Genomic DNA, 16,652 nt, shown 5'->3' on the forward strand with positions numbered 1-16,652 from the left:
TCAAATGTAGAAAATGGTAGTTTAAACCTGGTTTTATAGCACTAATCCTATCACTTTGATGACAGTCTCATCAAATTCCGTTATATTTACATTGATGCGTTAACTAAACAGACACAATAAATGAAATAGTCAAAATATGGATACATCAGTCATCATCGTATAACAATTTTAAAAGGAACAATTTAACAGAACACAAAAACATCTATCTACAAACACATTGATTTGTGTGTCTGACGTCAGAAAATTGTCGTTCAATGTGCATACAAACAATTTTGAAATTTACATAGGCAATGTTAGCATTCAGGGTTATAAGAATCCACAATTAGTTAATTCCACTACGCATTGAATTAGAACAATACCATACTGACGGAATCTTTTAAAGTACAGAGTCACGTTATAAGAACCAAAAAAATATAAAAAGTTGCATGTACAAAACACACCACCAAAAATGAAAGACAATACAAACACATTGACGAGATGTATAAGTACCGAGCCACGTCAAACGGATATCACATAAAACCATTCAACAGTAAAAGTAATATTATTAATAGAACAAAGACAAATGAAAGAACTATAAAACACGTTGTTAAGCTGATAAACAACATCAGTACGCAGAATCTATACATCAAGACCATCGTGTATTATTTGTGAAGTTGATACGGAATATTTATCAACAAGGTCTTGGCACCTTCCGATGAACTTTTTTAGAAAAAGGACGAGAAGTTCTTTGACATACCTCTGGTTCATCAACTTTCTACTCAGACACTGATGACGTTTTACAAAGTCTGAGTAGGAGCTGCAAGCTCTTGAATATCGAATAATTTGGGAAATATATATCCCATATGCAGGTGAAGTTGAAATATTGCTACTAAGGTGGGGGAAATTTATAATTTCAAATTTAAAATAGTCTCGTTTGTCATATATTCTGGTACTGAGATGACTGTGTAAGTCAAATTCGAGATATAAGTCTAAAAATGAGGCGGAGAAAGCCGTGTCTGTTGTTTCTTTAATCTCTTGTTCTGGGGGATATATTATTCTAGTGCAATTTGGATGTAACAATTGTTTTCATTGGCTAAAAGATGCCGGCAAATGCACAGTTGACCAGGCGTAACTAAGGAGGGACCCGCTATTTTGTATTGATGAATCAACAAATGTTCGATTACTACTATATAATCAAAAATAAAACAACACCTACCTCGAATTCGCCGTTTTAATGTAATTTTATCCGAATTTGAAGCGTATAGGTAAAGTAATAACCTCCAGTTTGTAAGTTTTCATTTGTATGACGTCACGTTTAGGCATGACGTCTTTGTGCCAAAATCATTCATGAAGTTTCGCGGATTTTGTTTTATTTGACAAATTAAGACATTTTATCAAGTTTTATCGTATTTTTTTCTTTTTGTAATGCATTAGACTCGGAATAACAGTACTGTAGTTGAAGAGTTGCCACCGTCATTTTTTATTTGACGGTCGCAAATCTCCGTTTTACTGTCTCCGCTACGCGTTGCCAGTAAAACTGCATTTGCGACCGTCAAATCTACAATTGACGGTGGCAACTCTTCAACTACAGTACTGTTCCTCCTTAAATGGAACCGAATCAGAAAATTTCGGATTGTTTATGGAAAGTACATCATCAATATATCTGAAAGTGAAATTAAATAATCTGGCTTCTTTGATCCTTTTGTTTTTGACAAGTGTCTGGAGGAAATCTGATTCATAAGAAAATGAGAAGAGGTCGGCAAGAAGAGGCGCACAGTTTGTTCCCATAGGAATGCCGACAATTTTTTTGGAAAAGTCTACCTCCAAACTCAACAAATATGTTGTCGATAAGAAACTGCAGCGTACTGACCACTTGTTCTTCTGTGTAGCATGTTTTACCTTTTTGTTTGTCACTATTAACGAAATATGCCTTATGAAATCCGAAAGTAATAAATTTATAGCGTATGCTACCATTTTTATATTGAAAGGCATTATGGATTATTTCTTTATTGCCGATTTTTCAATTTCACATGGGGAATGGTGGTATACAGGGTTGAAAAATCAAAAGTTTTGATAGAACTAATTTCAGAAAAAGACAGAGATTTAAAAATGTCTAGAAGTTTTTTAGAATTTTTAAGAATCCACATATGGTTAATACCACTACGCGAGTAAACAGTTTCACAGTATTTCTGAAGACCCTCTTTCACTGCGGACAGAATTTTAGTCAATCTAATAGACAATCGAAATGGTCGTTGTTGTTTGTAATATCATATTAGGTTTAGAACAGCAGATATTGAGGTGCCGTGGTAATTTTTGGTTTCACAGGTTTTGTAAAGGAAGTCGAATACTCGCTTCTTATACTACTTCTTCTTGATGTTATTACTTGGCACCTCGATAGCTTCACGTTTATCGGTAAGTTCGTCTTTGAGCTATATACGCTTCAAACCATGAATCTGACAAACTATATAGCTTTATTAATAAACTTTGTTATAAGTTTGATTCAATGTTACATAAATACAAGTATAGAAAGATACAATAACATAAAAAAAATAGTAGAGAAAGGAGAATATTGTTGGAACCAATGATAAGGCCTAAACTTACCTATACAGCTAGCGCTGGCATATAAAAGCTCAGAAGCTGTTGTAACTATCATAGCAAATGCTATTGTTATTTTACCCCATACATATATTTTAGCAATTTAGTATTGAAAATACATTACTAAGCTGTTATTTTGTACATATCATTTCAGTGAAATGAACTAAAGCCAGCTCAATTATATATGCATGATTGCAAAACTTAGATACCGTACTAACTATAGGCAACATTAGTATACCGCTGTTCCTAATTCATAAATCGATTTAGAGAAAACAAATCCGGCTTACCAACTAAAACCAGGGAAACACAACAACAATAAGAGAGAAACAACTAAACAACAGAAACACTGAAGAACAACAAAACCAATCGACAATTAAACACACCCAAAAACGAACTATAAGATAACAACTGCAATTTAAAGCGTTTTTAAACCGCCGGTCGGGATAAATATGTTATGTTTTTAATTATTTGTTTAATTTATTTCCATTTTGTTCATGTCTTTGTTCTTACAAATATCAACATACATGTAATTGCAATGGTAGTTTAAAGGCGTAAATAGTCCGTGAAAGGAAACATTTTTATTTCGGATAAATTAATGTTCATATTCATATTAATAGTTAATCGGGATGTTGAACGGTAATACGTATGAACAACGAAATAGGCTATAACATTTAAGAACAACATTTATTACATTTTAAGTACAACAAGTATGCACACACACTGTAAAGTTCCGACTTTCTCGTTTTTGTTCATTTGTTCACCGTAAGAAACACAACACCGTTCATTATTCCACCGGTTGCACCAACAAATATTGAAGCATATCGAAGACCCATTGGCGGTTCATTAACTGAAATCCATAGTCCTTCGATTGCATTTACACCAAACTGTATTACATGAACCAACACAAACAGTGATAGTTTAAATGCAAGACGTCTTGAGTTGATCGCTGATTGTTGCCCAAAAGATTCATTCATAACTCTTGTCTGTCTTTTGATATAACACCATATGACCAAGTACAAGGCTATTATGATGGCAAATGACAAAAATGCAACGAGACATACTTGTAGAAAATGGAAGGTCATCAACCCACGCTCTTCTTTTATCGAACAACTGAAAAATTGAAATTGAAAATAAGAACGATTAAAACGGATTAAACGTTTGACACATGTATAGCCTTTACGTAAAAATAACAAAAATACAACATTCAAGGTGACAATCACAAAATTATATAAAAAAAGGAATAGTAGATAGAACAAATATTTACCGAAGACACAATTATATTGTTCCAATTTTGTTTAAGTTTGTATGTTGCATGTTTAAGTAAACTCCTTTCGGTTTTTTTTGTTATATTATATTATCCCTGTAATATTGAATTGCTGTCATGTTATAAGTAAACAGAAATAATAGGTGATATGTTGGCATATCAGAAACATGAATTTATTTAATATGATTCACTTTTATATTTCACAAAGAATCATATTTCGTGTCATACCACATGTACACATACATAACAGATGATTTAAAAACTTTTTCAATGATTTTAACAGTTTCGAAACAATCTTACGACAAGTTCTGTGAATTAAAAATCTTAATCAGCTCTGCAACATATAAATACAGAAGTATACGATTTAGTATATACAGGAGCATACATGGACATACGCACACTATACATCTATACAATTGTTTCGGATGACTCAATTTTTATGCCCCACCTTCGATAGTAGAGGGGCATTATGTTTTCTGGTCTGTGCCTCCGTTCGTCCGTCCGTGTGTCCGTTCGTCCTGCTCAGGTTAAAGTCTTTAGTCAAGGTAGTTTTTGATGAAGTTGAAGTTCAATCAACTTGAAACTTACTACACATGTTCCCCATGATATGATCTTTCTAATTTTAATGCCAAATTATAGTTTTGACCCCAATTTCACGGTCCACTGAACATAGAAAATGATAGTGCAAAGCTCAGGTTAAAGTTTTTGGTCAAGATAATTTTTTATGAAGTTAAAGTCCAACCAACTTGAAACTTAGTATACATGTTTCCTATGATATGATCTGTCTAAATTTAATTTCAAATTAAAGTATTGACCCCAATTTCACGGTCCACTGAACATGGAAAGTTATAGTGCGAGTGTTGCATCCGTGTACTATGGACACATTCTTGTTTTAAACATTCTGAATGTATGTCATAATGCCTTTCTTTACAAAATTTATACTTTGTATTACAAATAAAGTTTTTTTTTATATGTGCTACCTGCGTTTTGTTCAGTATTTTGCTTGTTTACAGCAGTTTGCTTTTATCATATTTAGTACAAATACTACTTACAATGCTGGGTTTGGTGAAAACTTCCCAAAGAAGGCTAATGTTGTCAGTTCAATTACAGGAAATCCAATTGCAGGACAAAGTAGAAAAACATCCCACTTGCCTAACGGTAAATTCCGACTTCTAATCACAAGATTGAAAGCATTAATTGCTATCACGGTACTTAGAAAAACTTGCGAAAATGCAAATTCAAGTATTAACATTCCGTAAATTGAACATGCCAAATTAGTAATTCTGACATATTTAGCAATTCCTTGATGAATTCCAAATGCTGTTTGAGCTGCATAAAATAGAAGATCACATACCACCGTATAAAGACTGAATCTTTCGATGACTTTCCATTTGAAGAAATTACCCTTGCTTGATCTGATGAGATAAATCAAGACAATTGAAGAAATAATGATGCTGCAAAATGTTATAAAAATTATTGGTATACCAATTTCTAATGGTAATCCTTTAAAATCATATGGTGATAATGTTGTGGTGATTTGAAATGTATCATTATTGTGTTGCTCCATCATTCTTCAACGCACGATAGAAAATGATCTGGTTTTTTTATATATATGATCAGATTACCGATGAGAATAAACGTATATTATACTGGAGTACAATACTTTTTTAATGATGTTCGCTGCTAATAGTCAGGTTTTGACATATATTCGGAATCCTCAGGTTTTATCAATGTAGCCTTGATAAAAAAAAAATCCCGCTTACCTATTATTTCTTGTCACTATTTTATTACACATAGTTAAAAAAAAGCAATTTTTGGGAATCCTTGTTTTTTTCAAATTATTTTTACAGAAAACCTTGCAAAATGTTTAATGATTTACTAAACAGGGTTCATTGTCTGGGCAAACAAAGATATAAATGGTAATACACCAAAATTCCAGGGGTATAACAGAATACCATAACATTGTTTGTGACCGAGAGCTGAAATCATTCCTCAGTAAAGGACCTAAATACCGTCCCTTGTCAATTTTTAATTGGAATGAGTGTGGTAACACCATCCACGACACACTCCGTACTTACTGCTCTTAATGAATAAAACGATAAAAATCTGATAAGACATCATTAGATTCCTTTTTTAATTCGTCAATGAACATAGTTGATATACGAATTCAGCATTTTAAATATCATCTTAATCCCATAACAACAACCATAATAGCCCTATGAATCTGTTTTTGTCCCGGCTGATAATGCTGTTAAAAATATCATAATGGTTTGACCACAACTGTACATTGAAGTTATAAATCACGATATCACCAATATAACAACTGACTTCATTTTCGGAAAATGCCATCTGTAACAAAAAAGTCCCCATTTCAATTTCCAATTGTATTAACTTTTAGCTACCTCTTTACAAGCAGAACCAAATACAATGAAACTATGTACTGGCTTCATAATATGCACAATCCTCCTTACAAATATTGATTTATTTCGCGTCTTCAAACCTTATTATAGTGCCTTATTTTTAAGAGCTCTTCTGTTTTTTAGACAAAGCCGCAGACAATTCTTGTGCGTTTTGTAAATTGGGACGTGAAAATATGCATCCTTTAAGTCCAAACAGAAACCCCAATCTCCTTGTTGAACCGTAGAAGGGAAATACATTTTGAACTGTTATTTTAGGAGATACTTGTTGAGGGTTTTATATTTATTACTGGTCTCATGTCCCCTGTTTTCTTGCGGACAAGAACAAAAGTGCTGTAAAAATCGCATTTCTTTTCCTTTGAATGGATCATCATGTACATATTCTACAGCTTCGTTTTCAAAAATTAAATAAGAAGCCCCGTCACCAACTAACTGTTTGAGATTATCAATACCAAAAGTCTTTATCATCGATTTCTTGATACTTTAAAGAAATTACTAAATCTAGCTACCATCTTCTTACTTGTTTTGGCTCTCGAACTGTTTTCATCCGAGCGTCACTAGTTAGTCTTGTGTGGACGAAACGCACGTCTGGCGTATTACATTTTAAACCTGATACCTTTTGTTAGCTATTATTCGTTTGCTTCTCTGTCCTATATGTTCTCCCATATATTTGTATTGTAGTCTTGTCATGTAATGTTGTCATTTTAATGTTATATTTAACATTGCCATAAAAGCGAGAGGTTTGGCATGCCAAAAAACCAGGTTCAACCCACCATTTTTGTCTTAAAATGTGCTGTGCCCAGTCAGGATAATAATCATCGTTATATTATAGTTCGTTGCTGTGTGTCTTACATTTTAATGGTGTGTTTCTGTTGTGTCGTTGTTCTCCTCTTATATTTAATGCGTTTCCTTCAGTTTTAGTATGTAACCCGGATTTGTCTTTTTTTTCTCTATCGATTTCTGAGTTTAGAACAGCGGTTTACTACTGTTGCCTTTATTTATCTCGCCGTGAAACAAATTTGGCAAACCTTGTATGTAGTAGTGTTAAACTAGCTTGCATCAATTGTGAGTACTCTTAGATTTACACAGTCAAACCGGGTTGGAAAAATGGTTGGACGCCCGCAGATATATAAACCCCACCATATTCGTTATATTTTTGTTTATAGTCAGGAACCTGTTAGTAAGTGGTTGTAATTTGTTCATTTTTGTTCATTCATTTATTGTAACTGAATATTTGATAACTGTAACAGTAGTATTTACCAAGTCAGGAATATGACAGTTGTGATTCATTCGTTAAATGTGTTTGAGTGTTGATTTTGCCATTTGATTAGGGACTTTCCGTTTTGAATTTTCCTCAGAGTTCAGTATTTTTGTGATTTTACTTTATACGTGTATAAACATATAATATCATATATCGATTAAGCGAAATTATATCTGGATTGCATACTTGAAGAGAGGAAATATATATAAACTATTAGAAGAAAACAACGGAACAACATGAACACTAAACTGCAACAAAAACAAAAGCAAACATACATAAAACCTGACTTTTTGATTACAACTGTCATATACCGAACTTGGTGCAGGACAGTTAAAGAAACACTAGTGGCTTGGTTTTCTGGCAATGTTAAACAAATACCGCCAAAATTGCAACATAACCTGACACGAAAATAGTACAAATAAACACAGCCAGGACAGAAAAATAAATAAATGAATATATAATATTGGGTAAATGTCAGGTAAACTTTTTTGTATGAGTCTGAGAAACTGGGGAAGGACAAGGTTCTACCGGGCCCTTCCTCAATTTTGCGCCCAGTACAAAAAAGATTATATATTTATTATATTGATCTAATATTGTTTTTATACGGCAACTTAAATTAATACATTGATAGATTTTTAAATCGTAACACAAATGTCAAACTTATTGTAATCCCTTAATGAACCCCTGATTGTGGAGAAAGTGTTCTATGATGAAATTAACATTATACAAGATATAGCTATGTTACAATATTTAGGAAATAAACACAGCTAGCTGCTGTATAAATAATATTTTAGTGCATCACATCATTTAATTATAAAAATTACACGTATAAGAAACATCTTTGGTGATCAAAGGTTCTTCGAAAGGGTACCCAGATCTTGTTCCACATGTGCCATCAGTCGAACAACACAACTAAATATGTTTTAAAGTTCTCCAAAATGATGAGGCATCACAAAATAGCGAACTGGTAATTTATACTCTTATGCATGTGATTTTTTTTACTTCCTATTGTTAATTATCCATTTTTAGATGTTGACATTCCTTTGTCACAATACTATGGTGTTTATATATCTCCACTTCTTCGATTCGGTCGTGTATGTAACATCGCATTTCACTAGAGTTTTCGATATCACAAAGTAGTCAAAATATTTACTAAATTTTATCATCGGTACAAAGACATCATTCGAAAATATAAATCAGCATGCAAGACATCTAATACGTCCGTGTATTTCACAACGAATATGTTATGGTAATATTATTTACAAATGTCGACATTCACCTCAAACGGTAACCAAACCTTTACACAGACTATTTCGGGAAGAATATACTTACGATATACTTGTCTGGAGTCTGGAGCTGGCATGTCAGTCACTGCTAGTATTCCTTTGTTCATTTATGTATCATTGTCATTTTGCTTAATTTCATTTGTTACCTTTTCTAATATCGGACCTTGACTTTTCAACTGAATTTTACTGCTACGTATTGCTATATGTTTCCTTGTTCTACATTGGTTAGAGGTATAGGTAAAGGGTTGAGATCTCACAAAACATGTTTGACCCCGCCGCATTTTTGCGTCAGGAGTCTCTGGCCTTTGTTAGTCTTGTATCTTTTTTTTTTTAAATTATGTTATGGAGTTGAGTGATACATCCATTGTTACTGATTAAGTACACATTTTTTTAAGGGCCAGCTATGGCACGATTTTCTTGCTGCTTTGAAGACCAATTGGTCGCCTCCGGATGTTGTCTGCTCTTTGGTCGGGTTGTTGTCTCTTTTACAAATTCCCGATTTTCATTTTGAATTTTATGTTGAAATCAAGCGATACAGTATCACTTAATTTGGGTTACAAACTCAAACAGTTGGAAGGCGGAAACACTATCGTAGAATATGATCATATACCCCCTGTGGAGATCCTGAATATAGCCCTTGATGGTGCAAACTTCCCTAAATAACGTGTATGGTGTAATGGTGTATGGCATATGGTGCAATGGTAGAAGGTGTATGGCATATGGTGCAATGGTAGACGACGTATGGCATATGGTGCAATGCATGGTAGACGGTGTATAGCATATGGTGCAATGATAGAAAACGTATGGCATATGGTGCAATAGTAGAAGGTGTATGGCATATGGTGCAATGGTAGAAGACGTATGGCATATGGTGGGATGGTAAAGGTGTATGGTGCAATGGTAAAAGGTATATGGTACTATGGTGTAATGGTAGGAGGTGTATGGTGCTCTGGTGTATGGTGTAACGGAAATAATGTAATTGTGAATGAGGAATGGTGTGATTGTGTAACGTGTATATAAAGTGTGGGAATCAAAGTTTAAAACTATGCAAATTATTGATACGAACTGATGTTAAATTTTATACATTAATTTACAATATTGTGATCAAAATACATTTTTTTAAATCAATAAAAAGTTTTGTAGTCGCACGTTTTCGTTGATATTAAATTGCATTATGATTAATTTCTAATGGGGTACATAGAATGTGTTAGGTGTATGGTGCAAAGTTGTAATGTGTAAGGTGTAAACGTTGTATGGTGAATGGTGTAATGGTGTATGTTGTTAGTGGGAAATTTACACCTTCCAAGGACTGACAATTACAATTACATTCAGTTCGTGTTTTAAAAGATAGGCAAAGACATCTTTCAAAAGTGATATTCAATCTCATAAGTCGCAAATAATCCTTAAATGACTAAGCAAAAAATAAACAGAAAATGATGAAAAGACAAACAACTTTACAAAACACAACATTCAAAACTGAAGACTGAACAACACGAACCCCACTGAAAAATTGAACAATAAGATATTCTGGTAAGTGCTCCGGAAGGGTAAGTAAATACTAACTAGAAGTCGTACTTAATTTATGTTGATACTGATGCAACGTCTATCAAATGTAGTATCAGCAAGTAAATATGTTTTGCTGGTGACAATAAATGATTATTTGATTAGGTCTTTCCACTTTTTCTGTGGAATAACCTATTGTAATTGTTCTGATTATTTTTTTCTTCTTCCGCCAAATTTTTAAACTTGTGTTGTGTTTTCGCAAGATGTCGCGTAGATTGTTTGCTTTTTTTTGTGACTGACCTTGTTTAGTTGAAGATTTTTAGTGTTATCTCCTCCCCTGTCACCGTAAAATAAAGCGTACATGATAAAACCATAGGGTCTTTTTAAAACTGTTTGTTGCTATATGACCTTAATAAATAGAAAACGGAAGTGACCCTAAGTAAACCGGAAGTAGCTATTTGCGCAATTATTTCTTGGAAAAAGTACCTAGAAACTAAATGTTTTTTAAATATGCTTGATTTTAAACATATTTTATTGATTAAGATATGAAAAGGATTGAGCAACAGGCACAGCCTATAAAAGCTGTATTTAAAATAATGCAATATAGTGGAACATGCATGCATTTGTGAGCACACACGAGCAACTAAACTCATCATTTGTACCAGGATTGAAAATGTGTATTTACACCTGATGAACGTTTCGTCTACAAAAGGCTCATCGGTGACGCTCGAATAAAAAAAAAATAAAAGGCAATTTCAGTACGAAGTTGAAAAATATTGAGGATCAACAATTCCCAACAGTTTTGCCAAAAACAGCTAAAGTTATATATTCCTGAGGTAAACATGAAAGTCTTGGTATTAAAAAAAAACATCAAAGTTTTTGTAACAGTTTATTTAGATTTATGACCATATCAATGGTAATTTATGTCAACACAACTGTGTTTATAAAAATTCCTTAACCCTGAAACTGTTGAGCATTGGACAAATTGTCTCTCAGTCAATTTAGAAAAAAAAATACAAAAAAATGTGCAAGATTAATGAAAAAATAAGTTTATTGAATACCATTTATACAGGTTCAAAGATATGTGTATGAAAATAGTTTTGTCTAAGTACAAATGAACGTTTGCATTTTAACATGCATTTTCGACCTTTTCAGCGTTTATATAATTTTCAAAATAGAATTTACATTTGTTTTCATAATAAGGGGTGATCAGCTGATGTAGCAATAGTATTACCTGTTTGCGATCTCTTAAAACCGATAACATGTGTACTAGGAATGTCGTCTTAGGATGCAACTAAATATCCCGAATCTAAGAAAACAGGAACCTCATTGCCAAAACCAAAATCAAAATCGACGACAAAAACAATTATGGGAAATCAGTTTAAAGTTAGCTAAGAATTAAGCAATACAAAACCTCCAAGGCACCGTGGTGAAGTTATGTGCTCTGGAAAGGTGAACAGATCTTGCTCTTCTTAAATTCCTGTATTGATGTTCGTACCAGCACTGTTTCAGTGATAGATCGCTTTATGTCACAATCGACGTAGCAGATTAGAAATTTGGTTTCCTAAAGTACAACTACTTGTCCATGGACACAAAGATTCCAATACTTTCAACCAACTCACATTGGTCCTCCGAAGTATTGACGAAACGTCTTAATTCAATTTGAATCTTTACTCTATGTTATTCCATATAAAGTGTTGATGACAGCGAACGAAACGCCATATCGTACTAACCATGCTAACTGTACGATTCTAAAAATATTCATTAATTTGTTCATAAAAGAATATATTGGTATAGGTAATCTAGTTTCATAAAAACAACGTAGCAAATGATCATCAATGTCTTGTGATGTCTCGAATAAACCCCGTGTTTTACAACAGTAATGGTTTTAGAGACTCGTAATCCATTTCAATGTGTATAAAGACACACATTTGTCTCAAGAGGCATTTATACACTGTGAGAGTCATGAGAAGTTATGAGTACAGCCATTCATCGTGTCGGTTTACAGTTAGCTTTTAAAACATATACTATTTTATTTTCAAAATACGTACCAAATTCACATATGATTAGTATGCTTACTCATTTCATATTGTTTACTAGGCTGTGGAAAGGTACGTGAATGAATGTAGATAACGATATATATGTGGATCACATATCAGACAACGTGAGGTTTACTTAAGAAAAAAACGTTCGACAGTTCTGCGGTCTTATCAAACACAGGAACATAAAAATGAAGTAAACTATTATCTGAATTTCGCATGAGTATACATGGTATACGCACAAGTTTCATTTAAACTGAAGAAATTTTTCACGTCAATTAATTCAATTTAAAAGAATTTACATCACCAAAATGAATTTATTGTGAAAATATGAGATTATTCAAAATGTAAAATGGGTTTTGAATCCTTGTGAGGTATTCGTTTCTTTCAAACACAGGTTTTCTTACCTGCACCATATTTCATGGATGAGTAATTATTATTAAGTATTCTAGGTAAGACCCGTCATATAATATCAGCACTAAGTTAAAAATCAATATGCCAGTTTTTTTTCTGACCTCGAACTCACTTTTATGTAGTGTTTTTTTGGGAATTTTGAATTTTGAGTTCACAGTTCCGTCCCTTTCTGAGATACTATAAGGTATATCTATAGGTCAACTATATATGTGATGTGGATTCGAGAACTTTAAAGAACTTGTTGATGGTTTTAAATATCGATTTTCTGCGAAATGTTCTTTTATACCTTTGATTATTCAACCCTGTATACCTTTCCTTCCCCATTTATAATTGCTTAATCTAAGAGAAATAATCCACAATGCTTTCTAATATAGTAATGGTAGAATATGAAAATGCTATAAATGTTTAGCTGTGGGATACCATACGACATATTTTCTTGATAGTGATCAAAAAGGTAAAACATGCTACACCGAGAAAAAAGTGACCAGTATGCTGGAATAAATTGTAAACTTATTTTAATATGAGTCGGAGTTCCTTCAGACACTTGCCAAAACACAAGAAGACCAAAAAAGCCAGATCATTTCATTTCACAATCCGATATTTTAATAAATTTACCCTTGTTTAAGAGCAATATAACAATTTCACCTGCATGTGGGATAAATGTTTCCAAACTCATTCGTTATTCAAGGTTGCACCGGCTACTTAAACTTCAATAAACGTTACCCGCGTCACCAAAGTTCATTGGATGATAAATAGTCAGTATCAACTTCACATAAATACATAACACTCCTGAAGTATTGATTATATGTACTGACGTTGTTATTCATCCCCATTACGTGTTAAAGTTCTACTTTTATTTGTCTTTGTATATTTCTTGCCTTTTTTGGTAATATAATTATGGTGTGGCGCGGTATTTATAAATTCCGCCATTGTGTTGTTTTAGTATGGTCATTTTGGTATTCATTTTTGCGTAAGTGCTTTGTTTATAAATTGTTTACAAGCCATTTGTTTTTTTTTTTTTTTAGTTGACGTAGTGTTCTTATAGAAAATGTATGGTGATTCAGATAAGAATACAATGTTTACTGCTGTACAAACTTTTTTCACATTTTTTACCTCTTATCTCGTTTTCTGTGTTCGCACATTGTAACACATTTTACTAGAATTTAATGCAAGTGAAAGGTATAACGAGTGTTAAATCCAGGTTAAAATTGACATTTTCTACGTAAGGAAAATATACATCATTTTACTGTTCATTCATCAATGCTGAGTCCTCATCGATTTGATCGTTGCATAGTTTTTATAAGAAATAGATACACTACATATTGGATGCCAGGAATTATTGTACATGTCACGGTTACCTAATGTGCATGTTCCATTGATCAATGCCAAACTGTATTACAAATGTACCTATATTTGTTTTGGAGAGACGATTAAAAAGGCCACCTATTTGGTTTACGATCACAAGACGTTCCTGTCTGTCTTGTAGATTGCATTTGACCTTGACATTATTTTCATTGTTTATTGATCAACATTAAATGTTAATGGGTAATGGTACTACTCAGACACTTTAATCAATAGACCAAATGTACTATGCAATGATTTTAAGATGTGCATGTTATAAGGTTGGCAGGTTTTACTTTACCTTGATCTCAATTTCAAGTCATTTAATTTCAGGAGTCATTTATAAAATATTCTTTATGTGATTCATTCAATTGCAATCTTAACTGAAAAGTTTACCACTGAGCTATGCTAAATTAAGCTAGCGGTATAGGGCATTCAATGAGGAGGAGAAAATATTTTGGCTCCCCCCTAGGTAAATTCGATCCTCTAATTCTTAATTATTTTTCATTGGATGTAAAACAAGCTATATATTTGTTTTGTAGATAACCTCACCGGCAATTTAAACTCTGCCATAGCAGTTTGATTTGTTAGTTATGCACATTACAATTTGTTTCTTCATAATACACATGATACAGACAAAAAAGTTCACGATTGATATTTACGTACATTAAATTTCGTCACATATAAGTATAACCGTACTAAAGGTCATGTTTCTATCAATAAGGTAATTATCTGTATATGAGATCACGATTTGGTGTCGAATTAGGATAAATGGTGTGATAAGAAACTTCCCAAGGCAGCCGAGGTTATAAGGTTCCTAGTTTATTATAATAACCAACAATTCAAAAATGTTTACAACAATTGATATCGTTCTTGTATTGCTACCTTATCGACATATTTGTATTCGATGATAGCAACGACTTTTAAAGTGACTTGTCGAGAGTTTTGCTCCTGGTCATGCTGATATTTTATTTATACATCCTGTAACATGAAAAAAAATGGTAATAGCAGAGTGTAACAATCAAAGTCAGAAAATAAACGTTCATGTCCATGTGGTCAACAGAACTTGTATGTGTATATTCAGTTGCTTCTCCGTTTTTTTCAATTATTTTCTCTTAAAACATAATTTGATAAATAGTAGTTGCTTAAACACGCCAATGTGCTAACACGTCTTTCGCGTGTTCAACCAGATAGAGACGCTGTATCAATATTAACCGGGCGAAGTCATCATAATTGCATATTTTGTCATTTAACCGTATCAGGGATTATTTGATCATATCATTTTATAAAAGGTAATAACGCCCGTAAGACGAAAGTCGAAAATTTCTGTTAATAAATAAAATCATTGCTGGTCATTTTCTTTTTATCTAACCACCGTTTATCTGTATTCTTTTGCTATGCAGATGTAATTACTTAGGAACACATATATATTCAATGTAATAGTTTTTAACACACCGATATTCAATGATATCATTTTTCTTCATTGTCCGTATAAATGGAACAACAACAATAGGATTATATACCTAACTGTGCTTCTATTAAGGTAGTAAAATCTAACCAAACATAAACAAATCCTCTTTCTATAGTTTAAACATGATAGGATATTATTTGTGTTTCTTTCAAAACGGATTTCACACATACTCAAGCTTCCATATTATTTTATACATTAAACAGGGCGAAATCATTCTTCCTTTAAGTTAAGGAAATTTGTCTAGGCCAGTGACGAAACTAGGACAAGGATTATGTTTCATAGATTCCAGATTGATATACATTATTTTTTTGCAATTGCAATTATCTATGAAAAATACCTGACTTTCAATTGATACGCCAGACAAACGCTTCTTCTACATGAGCCAAAATACGGCGTTCGTGACTGGGACATTGGCTCAAACCGAAATACAAATATAAAGTACCCAACAATAACTAGTGTACTAGTAAATAATTCAAATAGAAAAACCAACGGTCTAATCGAAATAAAAACAAGGAACGAGGAACACATATGAACCACATCAACAAACGACAGAGTTCCTGACTTAAGATAGGTGCAAAACAATGCAGCGGGTTTAAACCAATATTTACCCTAACCTGACATAACAGTTTAACATCACAGCATAGAAAGACACACTATAAAAAATCAATTGAAATGGAAATAAACTCAATCAAAAGACAATTAACAAAAACAAATATACATACACTGAACATGCTAAACGAATAAATGTTATGCCTGCATATGTACGATTAGTCATGGATCAACTTATTGAGTAATTCGAAAAGTAGCACTGACCTTAACTTGTCCGAGTATGATCAGTTGAACAAAAGCTAAGTTATCGTAAGCAAGCTTGATGAGAATGATGAAATCAATGCAATACACAAATAGTTTGTATTTGCATCTTCACATGACATTGATCCGTTTTCATCTATTTCAAGTCTAATACAAAAACAATATGTGCCACGAGCCGTTATCAACTTATAAAAAAAAGATATGTGCTTCAGACCCATTTTAAAGAAAAATATGTCCTTTCAAGTATTTGTATTACTATTTCGAGCATGATA

General features: G+C 32.8%; 1 protein-coding gene across 1 annotated transcript in view; it reads right to left on the minus strand.

Annotated features, from left to right (window-relative positions):
- LOC139497182 (uncharacterized) overlaps positions 1-16,652 on the minus strand; it is a 68,055-nt gene that overhangs the window by 32,850 nt on the left and 18,553 nt on the right. The window lies entirely within an intron of this gene.

This window comes from Mytilus edulis, chromosome 12 (assembly GCF_963676685.1).
Source record: "Mytilus edulis chromosome 12, xbMytEdul2.2, whole genome shotgun sequence".
Lineage (NCBI taxonomy): Eukaryota > Metazoa > Mollusca > Bivalvia > Mytilida > Mytilidae > Mytilus > Mytilus edulis.